At 39.0% G+C, this 18,875-nt stretch overlaps 1 protein-coding gene across 1 annotated transcript in view; it reads left to right on the plus strand.

The window, feature by feature from the left end:
• Nucleotides 1-18,875, plus strand: part of rps19bp1 (ribosomal protein S19 binding protein 1) — a 122,556-nt gene that overhangs the window by 8,263 nt on the left and 95,418 nt on the right. The gene's annotated exons all lie outside the window — the stretch shown is intronic.

An 18,875-nucleotide genomic window follows, 5' to 3' on the forward strand; every position in this document is an offset into this window, starting at 1 on the left:
GTATATTCTGTTATTAAGAAAATGCCACAAGAATCAGATTTGACTTAAAAGAAATTAGATTTTGCAATTTCGCGTCTTCAAATTGGGCCTCTGTCTCTAAGAACTCTTGGTCTTTCTGGAACTCCTCCTTCAGGAAGTCATCACAACACGGCTCCTCTATTAACCCTATAACAACGTTTTTACCAGCGTTGAACTGAGCAGTAGTCAGCATACTGAGCTCAGCAGATGTTCAATTCCACCAGGTGTTTGCTAATTGCTGCTGACTAGTCTGAAGGAGCTGATTGGGGGGAAATGCTAAAAAAAAAGTCAACTTTTCAGAATACCTCCCCTTTAATTCAAATACACACAAGTTGTTTTTGTGTTATTCCTTCTGCCAGAGAAATATCTTCTGATTTGAATTTTATCTATCTAAGTTTTTCGTTTTTTAAAGTTACTTCTCAGTATTTTCGGAGAGCTCTTGTTGGAAAATGTAAACATTTCCTCACTGGGAAAACCTCAGGCTTGTAGATGCTGATTTTGCTGCCAATCCGTTGTTGTAGTCGGGCTCGAGAACATATAGCAGAACAACACTGTCAGAACAATCAAACAAGATCAAAACTTACAACCCTGCCACGTCGGTTCCAATGATCAGAAAGAACTGCGACCTCCTGCAGATAAAAATAAAAAACCTCAGAGAAGCTGCACACAGCAAATTTGGAAGTGTCAGATTTCCAGTGAAAGTGTTGTACATTAAAAATACGGCATCAGTCCAACACTTGTTGACGTTAATTCAACAACACGAGTGTTGGTGAGTGTTAGATTCCCTAAGAGTTCCAAAGAGTTAGTCCAGTCCTAACTCAACACTCAGTCTGGCGTTGATTTAGATAGCTTATATAGTAGGGTGCCCCATTGTTGACTCCTGGTTGCTAAAAACTTTACCAGACTGACTGATTTTAGTGACATAACAGGTGTAAAATATGGAATAAAATGTTGTGCCACATGACTGGCTTTATTTTATTTTCACTCTTATATTTGACTTTATGACACACAAAACTACAAATTAATCGTCCTTATTTTCTCCAGGTGCATTCTGGGTGAAGCTTGTCACCAACGTCATCATCAGTCACTTGGCAGCAAATGGCAAACTAGCTAGAGCTACGGAACGTTAACATGTTTTGAATTTGTGTTGTTTCATCATTAGTGACTAGTATCCTGATGTTTCTGTTCTTCTCTTGGTTTATTGTACTTCATGTCAGATGGACTTCAAAATTACATAGTCGCTCTCTGTGGTGGTGAAACTTGTTAGCTCGTCTATGTTGTAAAGTTAAATTATCATGAGCTTTATTATTTGCTCCCGGTCATTAGATTCCAATGAACTTTCAAAGCACACTTCACCTTCAGTGCAAAGTACCATGAATGTATGACCTTTGTTGAATATTGCTGTCAGTGCTGTTTGATGTTTTGAAATAAAAGTAGATTATATTCTGAGAATGGTGCTGGTGTTTTTGTAGCATCTAATGTCTTGAATTTGGAGATTATTGATGGCCAGTAGTTTCTGGGGGGAAAAAGGTTTTAATTGCTCTAGTGGCTTTTATTTGGTAGTAAATTGACAAAAAAAAGTGAGTGATGAGACAAGGGGAAGACCGGGAAGCGAACCCATGACAGCCGCATTGAAAACTAGAGCCTTCATATGTGGGCTGTGCTTAACCCCTGCACCACCACAGCGTACCCTGCCTGCCAGTAGTATTTCAAAACTCAGATTTCTATGTTAATATATACTTTAAAGCATTCTGTGTTGGATTAACACATTCATAGTGTTAACTTTTGACAATATACACTAGTTTTTGGTTAAATTAACACTGAATTGTATTTGATTTCAACTACTGAGTGTTGATTCAACTCTTATCACAAATAACACTTTCAAAAGTGTAACTTCTACATCACAGGTGTCAAACTCCAGTCCTCAAGGGCCACTGTCCTGCAACTTTTAGATGTGTCTCTGCTGCTGAATAGAATAATTAGGTCGTTAGCAAGGCTCTGGAGAACTTATTTAAACAAGAGGGAGGTAATTAAGTAATTTCATTCCAGTGTTTTGTTCCCGTCGCACATCTAAAAACTGCTGGACAGCGGCCCTTGAGGACTGGAGTTTGACACCCCTGTTCTACATCATCTAGTGTGGACCCATATAGACACCTTAAAAGTGTAAAATTTAACTGTAGGAGTTGCTGGAACACTTCCAAAATTGCTGTGCAGAGCTGCGTAAAAAGCCTCAGGCTAAACAAATCTCTGTGTTTGTAAGTCTGTGGCTTTTCAGAAAAGTGTTTAGAGGGTTCTGCCACTCATTCAAATAAGTCTGTAATTTGTGACTCAAGAATTACAAATGTAATCCAGAAGGTTTGAGATCTGGTGTAAATAGCAAAATGAGTGATTGCAGGTTTTTGTTTTTGTTCTGGAGGCATGTGGTCACAAAGTCAACTCAAATACAGTTAAAGACTGTTCTCCATAGTTACAGGTTTGCTAATGCCTTACACTTTATGGTACATTACAAGAAAAACCTTCTTTTTCCCAATTTTTGGAATGTAAAAAAAACAAAAACAACTTACGTTTGATGCTAACTAGCATGTCTGCTTTTAAAGGCCCACTGCTCCTCTTTCTTCTCTGCTGTTGGTTTGAGGAATGTCGACGTTTTTAAGTATTCATTCCTCTATGTAGCGTCAATGGCGTGTTCAGACGTTAGCGGCAAGGAAGCGTGTCAGGCTGCAACTCTGCCCCCTGGTGGTCACCCTGCGACTCCATCTTTAGAGGTTCAACAAATGAATCTGAATAATTAGAAAAAAAAATCAGGAAAGATCTGTCCAGAAGAATCGGATTGTTCCTGAATGTCATATCACTATATTGCACTTTGGTCACAGCATAAATGCGACACCTCAGTCAACACCTCCACACAATAATTCAGCGCATGAGTGACAACTTTTTTTTCATCGCAGATGCAACATGTGTCTCTGTGGACGTGATGCTTAGCTAGCATCACGTCCACAGATCTTACTTTTCTTTAAGTTTTCCTTCCAATTGACGCTAAAAGTTGGACGAAGTCCCCACTGTCTGTGAAAGCGAAGCGCTGCTGATTTTACATGTCGCCATATCTTATGATTTATGCAGCGCTATTATATTACTGACGATTAGACAGACATCTCCTCCCGCTCAGAGGAAACCACTGCGCATGTCTTGGAGCTTCGCGTGAGAGTAAATGGGGAGGCGATGGGTGACAACAGACACGTAAATCCCGTTATTGCTTGGATTTTACGGCGCCACCTCAAGTTCCTGAACTTCACATTTTAACGGACAAAAAGCGCAACACGACTTGGATGTAACGAGTAATGCAACAGTTTTGTAGAAATGTGGTGAAGTACAGTGGCGGAGCCAGAGGGGGGGCCAGGGGGGCCAGTGCCCCCCCTGTCATCTGATTGGCCCCCCCAGTGGCCCCCCCAGATGATTGACATGTAACAGCACCAGGTTATTCCTGTACATTATTTGGAATCATTCTAAGTCAACCTAATATCTAAAGAAGAAAGACAATAATAAATATATCAAAAGAAAATGTATAAAACTTTATATAAGTCCATGTGATGACATAAATAAATAGATTTAGATCAGGCGCGATACCAGCCTCCTTTATACTCATAAAAACAAGCTGAAATTCTTGTCCTGGGTGTTTCAGTTGTGCTGCGCTGTGGTGCAACTCAAAGGCTAAAGCACTTCATACCTGGTGGTTGTAAAACACCAATAAGTTATTTATTGATCCTCCGCAAAAAAAAAGAAAAAACCGAAGAGGGGCCGACGATGTTCGTAGTTTGGAGGAGAGGTGGCGCTAGAGTTTTTTCGTTGTCCGTCAAAGAAAAACATAATTTTATTTCCAATTTGTAGTCATCAAACGAAACATTTATTATTTCTCTGTTAGAACGTTTTTGAAATCAGGTAACAATTCACGAAATGACGTGATTAGAAGACGACAGAACTCTGATCGTTTCCTGATCCCGCACTGACTTCCCTCAGCGGGAGAAAAACTCCGCAGAAGCGGATCAGCTGAGCTAGAAGCTCCAAAGTCTCTGGTCCGTTAAAGCGTCCAGATCAGAGATGATTCTCTGACTGATATTGTTCTTAGTATGATTAATAATGAGCTCCACGATGTTCTTTGTGCGTAAAGTTGAAACTGTCTGCGCACCAAGTGGTCAGCTGACCACAGTCTGGACAGAAACCAGCGGACTGCTCTCTGTTCTTATCAAGACGAGGCTGAGGAGGGAATCTGACATATTAACTAGTTTTTACTGGTTTTGTTTTTAAAACACCATTAACTAAGCAGTGTAACTATAAATTGTATATTTGGCGTTTGTCATCTCATGTGTGATTAGTTGGAGCGTAACGGTGGAGCATTTACGCGCATTTATTGCCCAGCGCTCTGCGCTTGTTTCTGCCTAACGGATCTGCACTTTAAATTCTTTCCTCTCTCAACAGTCAGCTGCTATTCCTCTACTTAAACTACAATAAGTAGATCACATTCTCTTTAGGTTTTCTCTGTGTGCTGCAAACTCATTAAATGTAAACTCATTAGAAGCCTGAGCCTCCATCAGGCAAATAATTCTGGTCCGACCCGAAATATTGTTACCTGTCAAATTACCTGTCCAAACAGAGCTTCCTAACCAAGGTGTCCATAACTCTTCAACACGCTGTCAGCTCTCGGTCAGAAAGACGCATTTAGTTCAGTGTCCATGAGATGATATTCAGAAAGGATCTTTTATTTGATTGATTTTAGTTTCCTCTGCGATGAACTCTGCATAAAGTCTATCATGTCTCCATGTGCGCCAGTCAAAGGTGTTAATTATAACATGTCAAATGACAGAGGGGCTTAAAAATAACCAAATATTCAGTTTGGTTATTTTTTTAAATTATAGATAGATAGATAGATAGATAGATAGATAGATAGATAGATAGATAGATAGATAGATAGATAGATAGATAGATAGATAGATAGATAGATAGATAGATAGATAGATGTACACACACATTTTAAATGTTGCCCCCCCAGAGGTAGTCCTGGCCCCCCCTTAGCCCCCCCAACTTTAAAAGTCTAGCTCCGCCACTGGTGAAGTAGAAAGTACAGATACTTACTGTAAAATGTAGTGGAGTAAAAGTAGAAAGTATCCATTATTAAATCTACTTAAGTAAAGTACAGATACACAAAAATTGTACTTAAATACAGTAACAAAGTACTTTGTTACTTCCCACCACTGGTGATTAGTGGAGTTTTAAAAGGTGAGTGGTTATACCCATGGAAAAGAGATTGTATAGCAAATAAAGGAAAAATAACCACGCAAAATGATGGAAGGGAAAACAAGAAAAAGTTAAACATGACTTTATATAAAAGTTTCTATACAAGTCACCAAAACAGACTGAAATAAAAGAAAGGAGGGCAAAAATGAAAATCCAAAGTGCCGGCTAAATCAGAGACTGTATTTATCAGAACGAACCAAAGCAGAACCAAAAAAAGATATTTTCGTTTGCTTTTCTTAACATTTGGCTGCCAGTGTTTTTCCTACCAACTTGTATTTACAGTCCTCGGTCTGGTCCGGTTGGCGGTCTCACACAAAGGGAAACATCAGCTCACAATTAGCGGGAGGGGAGGTCAGTATTTATCTTAGCTAGCAGGCTACAGCTACAAATAGAGACCTCAGTGAGGTCACAACCCCTGTCCCTTCTTCAAATTGAACAAATTTGGTGTCAAACGTTCGTGCTGATTTGTGCAGCACGAATTTTCATTTGTGCCACTGTCATTTTAAAGACATTAATAAATATGTTTCCAGAGGTCATCAGAGGTCAACCTCCCAAACCCAAAAGATTTACACACATTTAGGAAATCAAACGAATTTGGTGCCAATCGACTCAAGTTACATTTGTGCAGCACAGATTTTTGTTTGTGCTGCTTTTGATTTGAAGGTATTGATAATGACCTCTGGATGATGGCGGCACAAACGAAAACTTTTACTGCACAAACGTTGGACACCAGTCATGTTCGTCATTCAGGTGAGTCGAATCTAGAGCATCTTAGAAAGTGTAAAAAATGTTTTCAAGTTGTTTATATCAGTTTTATCTCTGACTAATGAACTGATGACATAAAACAATGTAACACATAATTTGATAGAAATAAAAGACAAAGTAAAACAGGTTTTGGTTGCATAATTGGTATTTTGAAGATGCTCTGCTGATATCTAGTAAATCCCATCTGCTTTAAGCTGCTGTACATCTGGAGTCGATAAACAGCGAGTTATAAGGATCAGCTACCACACGGTGATTTTACGCCGCATTAAGTTTTTGAAGAACTCCTGCTCTAAACAGTTCAGGTGTAACGGGAACAATAAAAGACCTGGAGTACTCAGTGTGCTGCTGCACACCTGGTAGAAGAAAAAAAAAGCTGTTCTTTAAACAATAGATTATTCTTCCTCCAGTGTCTCAGTTCAAGTTTGCCTCAAGCGTCTGAGACGTTGGCTGACACTAATGTGCCAAACTTCACACCTGATGACGGCCCTTCTCATAATTAGCCGTTTTCACACGTGTTTCTTTGACTCTACCCGACCAACTCCCAGATCTGAGATCAGGGTGCCCTTTCACTGCCTGAGAGGAAAAAAACAACTTAAACTTAAAGCTGTGTAAATTAAAAGGCGCCCTATTACTCAACAGCAGAATGAAATAATAAACGTAAATTGATCGATTAATTCATCTTAATTGTGTACAGTTATTCTGCCTCTAGGTGAAGAATTTAACAAACAGTCACTCTGAGCATCTTGAGTTGCTCAAAAATATGACACTGATTTTTTTCTTCTTTTTTTTTCAGACCTTTCATTACCTTTGCCCAACACATGGGAGTGAGAAATGTCTCCAGTGGTCTCTGGGAAATCTCTCACCCAAACAGATCAAGAGAGAGAGAGAGAGAGAGAGAGAGAGAGAGAGAGAGAGAGAAAAAACACTTCCTGGGTATCAAGGAAGTCGGTTAATCTAAAGAGCAAACACGGTGAAATTGTTCGCCATAATTTTTTCACATAAAAAAAACACCAAAATATTCCTAAACTGCAGTATGTAACTTTAATAAAATATTTTATTTTATTTTGCATACATATATCTGGTTTGAAGTGTAACTCTACACCCCAGAAAGCAGACTTTGACCACCGAATCAGCTTCTTTTTTTAAAAAAAACTCAACACTATTCTGCATCCAGAGGGTAAATGAAACTTCTGACCCGAGGTGTGTGTTTTACTCCTGGCATATTGTGTGTTTTCAGTGGACAGAGGCCGCCTGCAGGGCAGATCAGGGCTTGGATGAGAGGAGGAAAAAAAAAACCCATCTGCCTCTAAATGCCAAACTAAATTAGCCACAGATAGAGAGGAGTCTGACTAAAAACCACTTTTCCTTCATGTGACCAAGCAGAAACCTGACTCATCCAGACATTTACTGTCACAACGACGACTTCATTACAATGTTTCAAATACGTACAGAGGCACACGTCCAACAGGAACAAAAAGAGGTTCACTATCAAATGCTAATAATGCTAATGTACATTTTTTAGCTTCATGACCAGTTTAAAAATGGATCCAAAATAATAAAAAAACAAAATAAAAAACAATCAAATGTAAGCATTTAAATGTGTTGATCTCATAAGTTTTCGGAGCAGCTCCATCTGCCCGTGTCCTCGACCCACCGGCCGTCTCTGTTGACTCAGCGCTTCACTTTGTTTTCACAAGCCTTCATCTGCTCCGATCTGACCCTCGAACATGAGCGAAATGAAGCTAACGGAGCGTGGAACAGCAGCCATGTGGTTTCTTTCCCCAGCTTACCCCGCAGCTCTCTCCTCAGAGCCAATGCAGACTTTTTGTTCTTTTTTTTTATTTTCCTTTTTTTGAACAGAGCAGATACAGAAAGGTGAAGGTTGAAAGAAAGTCATAAAGCGAGGCAGAGTGCTGGAACAATAGAGGTATAAAATACTTTGGGATTTTAATAGATTAAAACCTCTTTAAGGTGGATGTAAGAAAGATCCACCTCAAAGATAAAATGCTGAAAATGCTGAATCTGTGTTTTATTATACAGCCATAAAGTGTAATTCAGATCATGTATCACACAAAAACAGAGGAGACTGATTCTCCACGGGCCGCCATCTTGAACTTTATGACCTCGTCACACTTCTTCACTGAATCTGACGAAACGAGAAATAAACAGACCAAATAATGTTTTCTAACATGACTAATGTCACTGGATCAACATTCACATTTTGACAAAGAATCGCTCACAAACTCAAAACAGATTCAATAAACTTTATTATACAAATTCAAACGTTCGTTAAATAAGTCTTATAATGCACTATGAGGCCGTTTTCTTTATTTCCTTCGTGTGGTAATTTTATTTAAACTGAAAATAAAACCCATTTAGGTAACCAAAGTCACACTTTTCATTAGCATCACATCAGACATTCGTCACATCAGTCGACTTCAAACATTTCATAATGTACCATAACTGACTCTCATTGTGGCTAATGTTTGATTTTTGAATACTATTGTACTGAAGTTTGGTGTGAACTGAGTCTAGATTTGAATTGGACCTGTTTGTTTAGTCAAAGCTTATTTCGTATCAGAGAAGGGGACCAATCACGTCCCTGCAGGTTGTATCAGTTCAAAACTATGAAGAGTTTCTGCGAACGCAACTTTTTTAGCAAGAAGTACCAACAAATTATAGAGAAAATACATGACAGAGTGAGTGGACCTGTTCGCAAATGTAATATTAAAACACATTTAAGTTCTTGGTGTTTGTTGTTGACGTGTGTAATAGCATTTCAGTTCCTGTTATGTAATTTAAAAAAGGATAAAAGAAAAACTGACTGCTGTTACTTGAAAAGCTTATGGGAAGTTTCAAACATTATGATGACTTTTTAAGTAATGAGGACTCTGGTTGTTTTTACTATCAACAAACACCATCGTGGTCTTCTTCCTTTTCTTCTTCTTCTTCTTCTTCTTATGTCCTGACTTATGTAATGACATCTTTTAATAAAACCAATACAGCAGAGATCCTGAGGATTTAAATTAATCTCCAGCTTTGTGGCGGATCACAAGAAGACACTGAAGAGAGCAGCAGCAAATATAATTCCTGCTTACATAAATGTAACAAATAAATGGCATATTATAGATTTTAAATGAGTAAACGTTGTGGTAATATACCGCCCAATTAAATTTAGAGATCGACTTGGAGCACATGTATGAAATAAAGCTGAGCGACCTGATTCTGACTGTCCTGTAAAACTGCACCTTTTGTCATCATACGCTCTTATCAACCTGGTTGTTTCTGTCACTCGAGAGGTTTTAAAGGGATAGTGCAGAGTTTTTGAAGTGGTAAGATTCATTCACCTATCTGCAGTGGATAACTGTCCTGGCATGTTTATTTACTGTCAATCCAGACAGTAGGAAAGAAGCCAAAATAAAAGCAGGAAGTTAAATAATCAATGACATTTCCTGATCATTTATGTTTCTTTCTGGTCAGCATTTCCGTCAGTGCCTGCTGTTTGAAAAGTGATTTAGAAATAAAGTTGGCCTGGCATGTTTCCTGTATTTTGCATAAGCTCACACATGTTTCTAATCTAGTAATCACCTCTAGCATAAATGTACTTGTCCATTGTTCTTTGTCGGATCCTGCTGTTAGCAGCATTACGTAACAACATTTGGTCGGTAGATCCAGTTCTCTAATTTATCAATAAAATCCATTCAAAGCACAACCTGCCTGCCTCATGTGGGCCTTTGGTCCTTCCCAACAGTAACCCATAGCAAATAATACTTTTATTTCAGGCAAACAACATTTTACATGCCTATATGTTTCCAGGGTCGGCTTCTGCTACAAGCAAACTTTAGTGGCTGCCACAAGAGGGCGCTAAAGCTACACGTTCCACCTCGTCTCAGAAAAACTAAAGTGTCCTGTCTATCTGTATTTATCACATATTTTGTAAGTAATACTATAAATATTGGATATAAATAGATTAAACTGCAAAGACTAACCTTGCCAGGTCTATTTTTTTTTTGTCGCTGCCACTTTTAGGTTCTTGTTATTGGACCGTGCTGTTACATGGAGCGGTGTAGCGGACCACAGACAGTTATGATGACAGCTACCCATTAGCAACAAAATGAAACCAGACAGTTAGCAACCAAAAGAAGTTTGGTGACGCATCAGTGGCTTGGAAAAACAGAAAGAAAAAAGAAACGTTAGGAAGGAAGAAAGGAAGACAGCCAAAAGATAAAAACAGCAGGTTTGATGACGTTGTGGGCAGGAGAAGTGGAGATGTAATTCACATCAAGATGTGTAACTTTAACTGGGGCCTGTTTTGTTTGTAAAATATAACAAATGGTGTTATTGTAGTGCGTCGTCAACGGAGTTAGGAATCTCTGCATGATAAACCAGGGCGCCCCCACAAAGCTCTGTGTTTCTCATAGGACGATAAATGGTGGCGCACTGCCTCCAAACTCTATTTCTCTTGCAAATAATCACTGACCTCTTTGTAAAGAACTGCTCAGTGCAGGTGTAAAGGCAGACTGAAAGTTCATAAAATATTGTTAGCATAAAATGCTATTATGCTTTTGAGACTACAGTTACCATCATTTCACCCTCAGGAACTAACAAATCTAGATTTCCACAAAATAAGGACACAGAGAACATTTTTCTACAGGTCAAACATGTACTCTTTGGGACCTATAAACCAAACTTCAATTTAATCTCCAGATTAGATTGCACTGTTTCTTCTTGTTCTACTTTAGGGCGTACTTGTGTAATCCAATGTCTAGACACCATCATTTTGGGTAAAAGTTATATATATATAAGTGAAAAAAAACATAACTGATGCCAGTAGAAAGTCAAAACAACCTAAATGTGTCTCCATTATGTAAGAAATACATACATGAGATTCTAGAAATTATGTCATTTCCTTTGCTTTCCTGTCTTCTCTACTTATGCTGCAGATCTTCACATTGTATTGTTTTCCAAAAGAAACTGAAGTAATATTTACATTTTTATTCAACAGTAAGCTTGTTTGTTCCTATTAAAGCTTCCTTGCTCCCTCATCGCTCCATTCCACCTCAGCACTTTTATCTTTTTTTTTTCCCCTCATGTCCCCCTTGGCTGTGTCTCCAGCTGACATATGAGTGTGGTCAGAGGTTATGTGGTTGTAATTAGGAGGGCTGTGCCGGAGCGATAGACCCCGTTTCCTGTTTCCAGACTACAACAGATCGTCTTGCAGCCCAGCCAGCCCTGAAAACAGCTGTTAGCCCCGGGGCTCGCTCCTCAAACTCTTAAATTGAAATAAAACTGTCTTTTATAGTCTCATAACTCGTACTGTAAGGTTTCCACCGACAGCCCAGCTCGCCGCTCAGTCATTTCCCTTTCTTGCTGGGTCGGTTACATAACTGCAGCACTGCCCACTGGAATCCTCTTGCCTCTTACTGACACTGACCGAGCGCTGAGTTCAGTCTGAAGACCTTCATTTATCTGGAGGAAGGAATTAAAAGCATGCACACTAATGCTGAATGCGGATCATGCATAAAACGAAAAGCAAATGCTTTATTTTGAATGCTGGTGCCTTTTCTAGTCACTTTTTTGAAAAAGAAATGTCTGAAAAGTATAAATACAACAACAGTTTTGCTAAGTTTGCATCTGATGGCTGTTCTGCTTCGCACTTTGCTGCTGCAAAGTATGAAACTGCCTGTCGTTTCCAGACAAGTCTGACTCTGTCCCACCACAGATACTAATACGGCCCCTGTCATAGCAGTAGGTAGTACCGCTATGATAGTACTAGGGCTAAGGTCACGGTTTAAAGGGCACCACTTGGTCTCAGTATGAACCTTTTTGCAAGGCACTCATGATATAGTCATTTTCTTGACTGAGTAGAAGAAGGAAGACTGTCCTCTTGTGACCCTAAGTGCTTTGTACTTCCTGACTAGATCTTATCACCATGGCAACTTTCTGAAAATCTCCTCAATTATGTTTTGAAGTGAACTTTATCATCTCATAAAGGCTGATAGGGTGTCAGGCACCTCCACGGTCTCCTCCGGTTCATTCAGTCAAGAACCTGTGTAAGTTTAGAGGTCGTTCTTGTCAGCTTTAGTCTTTTTCCAGCCTGCAGTATGTTTTCTGGAAGATCATGTTGTGTGATGACCCCTTCAAAGCAGCTATTTATGGAGGAAAGAGGGGGGAGGATAAGTTGATGGGAAAATTCAGCAGTCTAACAGAGGCAGTTTAATGGCTTGATGGTTTTTGCTATCAGTGTCCTTAAGTATTTTTTTTAGTGATTCCAAAAGAGCGCTGTATTTCAGTCTGTTTTCCCTCTCCCGTCCTGAAATCCTGCCATTTGTGTACAGTGCTAAACAGGATGTACTTTGGCTAGCCCATTTCTAATCACTGACAGCGGAAATGCAGAGTGAAAACATGCCGATGTTCATGAGTGTTTACATTTGAAAGATAACAAGGATGTTATGGAGGAAGCAGCAAAAATGCTTTGTCTCACTGTTATACAGCCTCGGTTTTACATTAATTATTTACCATCAACTTACATTTCGCATTTATACTGAAGAGTTCAAACAGTTTAATTTACTGCAGCTGGTAGTGAGAAATCTGTTCAGCTGTTGGACTATCTCCGCTCTTATGTGTGCTGATGTACCAGAAAACACTTTTCTGTTTCTAAACATGAGGAAGTATATGGGGAGTTTTTCGGGTTTTTTTCACTTCATGTCCGTCCACGTGTTTGAATTATGCGTGTGGCTTTTGATGATTTGAAAGGTGCATGTCTGTTGGGATCAAAGGTGTGGAAATGGTCATTTTCAGACGCATCATGATGGGGTGCGCTAATCTCCCTTTGAAGAGGTCATCTTTTTCATGACAAAAGATTATCTAACACGAGTGCCTCAAGTGGTCAAATAATTATTAGTTAAGTCCCAACAATGAAAAAGCTCAAACTCGACTTTGACTTGTTCACCTGAAGACTTGAGGCCTGAGATGGACTCCTGAGTCTGAGATTTAAGACGGTGTCAGATTTCAGGTTTGGTACCAGAAACATCATCTCTGTTGTTGTGCCTTTGCATAAAATCCATAATTCAATCAGGGCTGCAGCTGACAATTATTTTAGTAATCACTTATTCTATCTGACGGTTTATTGATTAATCTGGTAAAAAAAAAAAAAAACGGGCACATTCTGCAGATTAATACTACACAATACTAGCAATTCTTTTTGTATTAACCAATTTAGTGCAGTATGGGGATTCATTAAATTCCCGTAATGCACTAAATTGGTTAATACAATTTTTGTTTTCTTTTTACATAATCTGAACCAGGTGAAACTATACAATTTGCAGATGACATATTTAGGAGTAAAGATGTCTTCTTTTTTTATTTATCTTACTTTTTACAGTTTTGGTTTCATTTCTGCCTTTAGTTCTTTCATCAAATATTCTTTTTTTAGGAGTCTGCATGCCCCAATTAACAGCTTAAGTTTAGTCGATTACTAAATTAGTTGACGATTATTTCATTAATTGATTATTCCGATTAATCTGATTAATTATATCAGCCCTGAATTCAATGCAAAGTCAAAGAGGACATTTAAATACAAAAGATCATCAAGTGCAACGTAATAATGATAAAAATATCTTTTATCTTAGCCTTCACAGGTAATCGGTTGTGAAATGTTTGCTGGTGGTGGCTGGTCCAACTAAATTAAGATCAATTTGCTGAACGTTTGATGTGAAAAGAAGTCCCTGACAATCTCAAGACCTCCCTGCAGGATTTTCCCTGGACTCCGCTGGTCGGTTTCAAGTTACATGTATCGACTTGCAGCAAAAGAGCTGAGCTGATTTTGATCCGGAGGCCTGCCAGGAAAGAGATTCGTGAAACCAAACGCAAGATTAGAACACAACAACAGTTTTCTGCTGAACAAGATCGTCAGAACGGCGTCTCTGGAGAATAAAACTATTTGTACAGATAAATGAAAGAGTTGTTTTCAGATAGAGAAATTGTTTTATGTTTTTAAGTTTGGTGCCGACCGAATCTTTCGCAGGAGAAATGTAACATCAAGCAAGATGTGAAACATAATTGTGGAATGTTGCAGTTTGGATCGCTCTGCTCCCTCTGGGACGCTGCAGCTCACAGTTGCTGCTCAACTTTTCCACCTAAAATCAAAAGTGAATGAAAAGCTGAAAGTGAACTGTAAGCTAACCTTCCGACAACATGATTAATTCATTGTGGATTCGCCTAATAGACCCAGGCTCTCTGTTAGGGAGCCAAAGTAAAAAATTTGAGTTGAATCCAGTTGAAACACTTTGGGAGAAATCTGAAGTGATGCAGGGAAGTCCCCTAAACATCTGGCAAATGAAGAGGCTGCTGCATGAAAGAGAAGTTGAATGTTTTACTGCCGTAGAGACGAGTGGAGAATTATGTAAAGTACCTACATCAAGATACAAGCTGCATCAAGTCGGATGTGCCTCCTGCCTCCCGTAAGGACGGCAACATCTGTTGAAAACGCATTTCCTTTTTGTTGTTGTTGTTGTCTAGGACCACAGCAGAGGAGCGGAAACTGCAAACACTTACTTAAATAAGTAGCATTTTTTTAAACACAATTTTAAGTTGTTGTAATTTTTATGTACTTGCGTTTAACAGCTGCAGATTGCAGGTTTTTTTATACAAAAACATTCCACACTTACATTTTCACAAATGAGTGACTGAACTGCAGTGGTGGGAAGTAACGAAGTACAAGTAGCTACTTTGTTACTGTACTTAAGTACAATTTTCGTGTATCTGTACTTTACTCAAGTAGTTTTAATAATGGATACTTTCTACTTTTACTCCACTACATTTTACAGTAAGTATCTGTACTTTTTACTTCACTACATTTCTACAAAGCTGTCACGTTACTCGTTACATCCAAGTCGCGTTGCGCTTTTTGTCCGTTAAAATGTGAAGTTCAGGGACTTAAGGTGGCGCCGTAAAATCCAAGCAATAACGTGACTTGAGTGTCTTGTCACCTATCACCTCCCCCTTTACTCGCTCGCGGAGCTCCAAGAAATGCGCAGTGGTTTCTTCTGAGCGGGAGAAGATGTCTGTCTAATTGTCAGTAATATAATAGCGCTGCATAAATCATAAGATATGGCGACATGTAAAATCAGCAGCGCTTTGCTTTCACAGACGGTGGGGACTTCGTCCACTTTTTAGCGTCACTTGGAAGGAAAGCTTAAAGAAAGGTCAAGAAAGGTCCGTGGACGTGATGCCAGCAAAGCTACCTGTACTGACTGAGACACATGTTGCATCCGCAATGAAAAAAAGTCGTCACTCATGCACTGAATTATTGTGTGGAGGTGTTGACTGAGGTGTCGCATTTATGGGACAACGCTGTGACCAAAGTCGGCAATATAGTGATATGACATTCAGGAACAATCCGATTCTTCTGGACGGATCTTTACTAAGGTTGATAAGACTGAAGCCTCAATGCGTGCGTACACACTGCAGTTATTTTATTTCATATATATATTTAATTGGCGAATAAATAAAACAGAACGTAAGAACACAGAGCATGCTCATTCCTCTTTGTTTTCGTCACTTCGCAGCAGGAGGGAGGATGAAAACAGTCACAGTGCTCCTTCTGCTTGGTTACTTCTTGCTTATTGGGCCTTGGACAGTGTTCATAGTTGAGCCTTGTTTACCGTTAATTGCTATGTTTAATGGTGCAGACAGCTGTGGTTTCTGACATTGGCAATATGGGCAACCGCCCAGGGCATTATTTTTTTTAGGGATGGCAGGAGACCTCTGGATTGTGGCACAGAGATGAAAGCAAAACAGAATGAAGAGTTTGAATTAATACTGGTTAAATTTATTTCAGCCCTAGGTATTTAATATCTAGGTGTTTTTATGGGAATGTGGATCTTTCAGATCAATTTGAGAAGCAATTTTGATAGGTGCACTTAATTTTATTGTGTCATGTAGCATGGGGTGCTGAGATTTGGTCTTGGGTTTGGTGGTCTGGTCTAGACTACAACTCTGCTACGTGGCTCCTTGGTTCCATGTCATCCTCTGCCAGTTGGATTTCTTTCAAAATAAATGCCACTAGAGGCAAAAAAAAAAAGTGAAGTTCATGTTATGTTAGGACAGGAGACAAAATGTTTCCATCCATGAAATTATGATGCATAGAATCATATATCTAAGTCTAAACTATTTTACAGAGTAAACAATAAAAACATGCTTTATCTGTGGCATTGTTCATTAAAATGGTACATTACTGATGTATTAAAATTAAAAACAATCGGTTCACTTAATGATATTAGTGATTAGGTAATCCATTCAGCAAGTACTTTTACTTTTAATACTTAAGTATTTTTAAAAGCCAGTACTTTTTTACTTTTACTTAAGTAAAATGTTAATGTGGTACTTTGACTTTTACTTGAGTACAGTTTTGTCTGTGTATTTGTACTTTTACTTAAGTAAATTTTTTGAGTACTTTCTCCCCCAGAGCCCCCTAGAGGACATGGGGAAGATTTTTCTTTTGCGCTACCTTGCAAAACTTTTGAGTATTATGAGTCAAACTTCGTCTCTCTTGAAGGAATGAACTCAGAAACCCTTCACACTGACACGCTTATTTCCAATTGAGTCTGAGAATTTATTAAGAAAAATAAGTCCAAATTTACAGCTGTATTTTTCCACAAATAACCTTTATAGACTGCCTTGCTCACACTCAGACATTTTCTGCTCTGCACACAGAGCTGTTTGTGAACAAACATGCAGACTGTGTTTTTCATATATTGGAGACAATGTACGGTTCTCTTCATACCCAGAATGAAGAAATACTTAGTGTTGGTCTCTCACATAAATTCCCAACATAACCCATTGGATAATATGTCTATAAAGATGTGGAAAATGTATTTTGGTAAGCCTTCACTGTAACTTTCTTCAGTTGTTGTCTGTTTGTGAGCTGGCTGCCGTCAGGAAAACAAAAGGACGAAGCTGAGGTGTTGCGTCAGCCAGTGCACAGTGTTGCGTTTTATTTTCTCTGCTGCTCTCGCTGCTTTTGCACTCTTTCTGACTTCCGTCCTCCTGCAGCTTTCGGTGCCCTCCGATTCACCTTACAAACAAACATTATCTATTTTCACAGTGGAAGCGATAAAGCCGCTTCCCTCACATCCTCGGCCTGATTGCATCACCGTAATGCTTTGACACGGATAATGCCGAATGCCTTCAGATCCTGAGCCGTTTTCAAGCCTCACTCGTACAGTTTTCCTTCCTTCTCTGCAGCAGATCGGCGTTTTCTGTCCAAAGAAAGCTTTTTTCAGAACTTGTTTGGCTTCACGACGAAATTCAAATTTGTCTTTGTGTCACGTTGAGATAAAGTATTTAGTTCTATATGGCTTGGACATTTCCTCTGAATACAACTCTTGACTTTTTGAGGTGTTTTTGAAAATTTAAAACATCAGTCCTTCATCTTCCCTATGTATAAGGTTGGGTCGTGGGGTGAACAGGTCCAGGAGGGAAATCCAAACCTCCACTCCACATTTGTCCAATACCTGATAACTCTCTCCACCAGCTCAACAGGGGATCCAAATGTGTTCTTAGGTCTGATCTTATATATATATATATATATATATATATATATATATATATATATATATATATATATATATATATATATATATATATATAGTGTCTACATTGGCCCCCGGGTCTTCCGGCATAGATATAAGTATGGAGTTTTATGATGTCTTCACATCTGATAGCTTGGTAGACTCGATTCGATTGGGACCAGCATTTTTTTTTTACATTTTCAGCTGCTGTGGTTATCTTTCACACTGCACTGTGTCAAACCAACCAAACCCTTTGAAAAACTTGTTCCACCCCTGGCCTGTGGTGGCGCTGCACCAAGAACTACTGAAGGAAATGACACAAAAATCACAGAAGAAGACATGAATGCAGCTTACATCTTCACAAAATGTAAACCAAATTGGAGTTTAACGGTTGTAGGATTTCTCATTTGTCGTTGATAAAAAACCTTTGAGCCATTTCTTCCACTAGTCACTTCTTGCTTTTGGAGCGGTCTCCAGTCCGCTTGCATTCGAACTGCACCGGAGTTCAGTTCAACCAAACCGTGATTTTAGTCGTCTGATTAAAGCGGACTAAACGGGGCTGGTGTGAACGCATCTTTAGAGGTGTGCTGGCACAACTTTAAAACACCAGATCACTACGCTGTGTGGTGCAGGTTATGCTCAGAATGTTATCTACATAAAGCTAAGTAATGCAAGTCCTGTGTGATTGAAAACCAGGCCGGATTCCCAATAATGTAATCGTTTTCCTGTTGACTGGCCCAAACAGATAATGAAGCTTGTTAAGAAGAACTATGTTCCACTTTAAGTTTTCTATGTTAGTTCCACAGTGTGGGAGGAATTGTAAACATTCTGTTTTGTGCTAATATGGTTAGAATGTTTACCGTGTGGGTGTGTCCTCTGTGGCAGCCATCTTGTGTTCCAGCTAAAAAGGAAGGCTGCCTCAAATGTAGCTGTCTTATAGAAAGTGAGCTGGTAAGAACAGTCGTTTGATTGGTCGACAGTTTGAAGAAAGTCAAAGTACGCTTGCTCTTATAACTTATTAAATCCGTTATTTGGACACTGGTACGTACATCAGTCTCCCTGACTTGTTTTGCTGTTTTTTGAATCAATAGAAGTCTCTTTTTTAATCTTAAAGTTAGAAATTTGCAGGTTGAATCTTTGACGGTTGTCAATTTTTAAATTTTTTCGTAACTGAAATTGGCTCAGTATAGCAATAAAATATTCTAATCAGATTAATGGTAATCCAATATG

Source organism: Poecilia reticulata, chromosome 1 (assembly GCF_904066995.2).
Source record: "Poecilia reticulata chromosome 1, P_reticulata-male-v2, whole genome shotgun sequence".
Taxonomy (NCBI): Eukaryota; Metazoa; Chordata; class Actinopteri; order Cyprinodontiformes; family Poeciliidae; genus Poecilia; species Poecilia reticulata.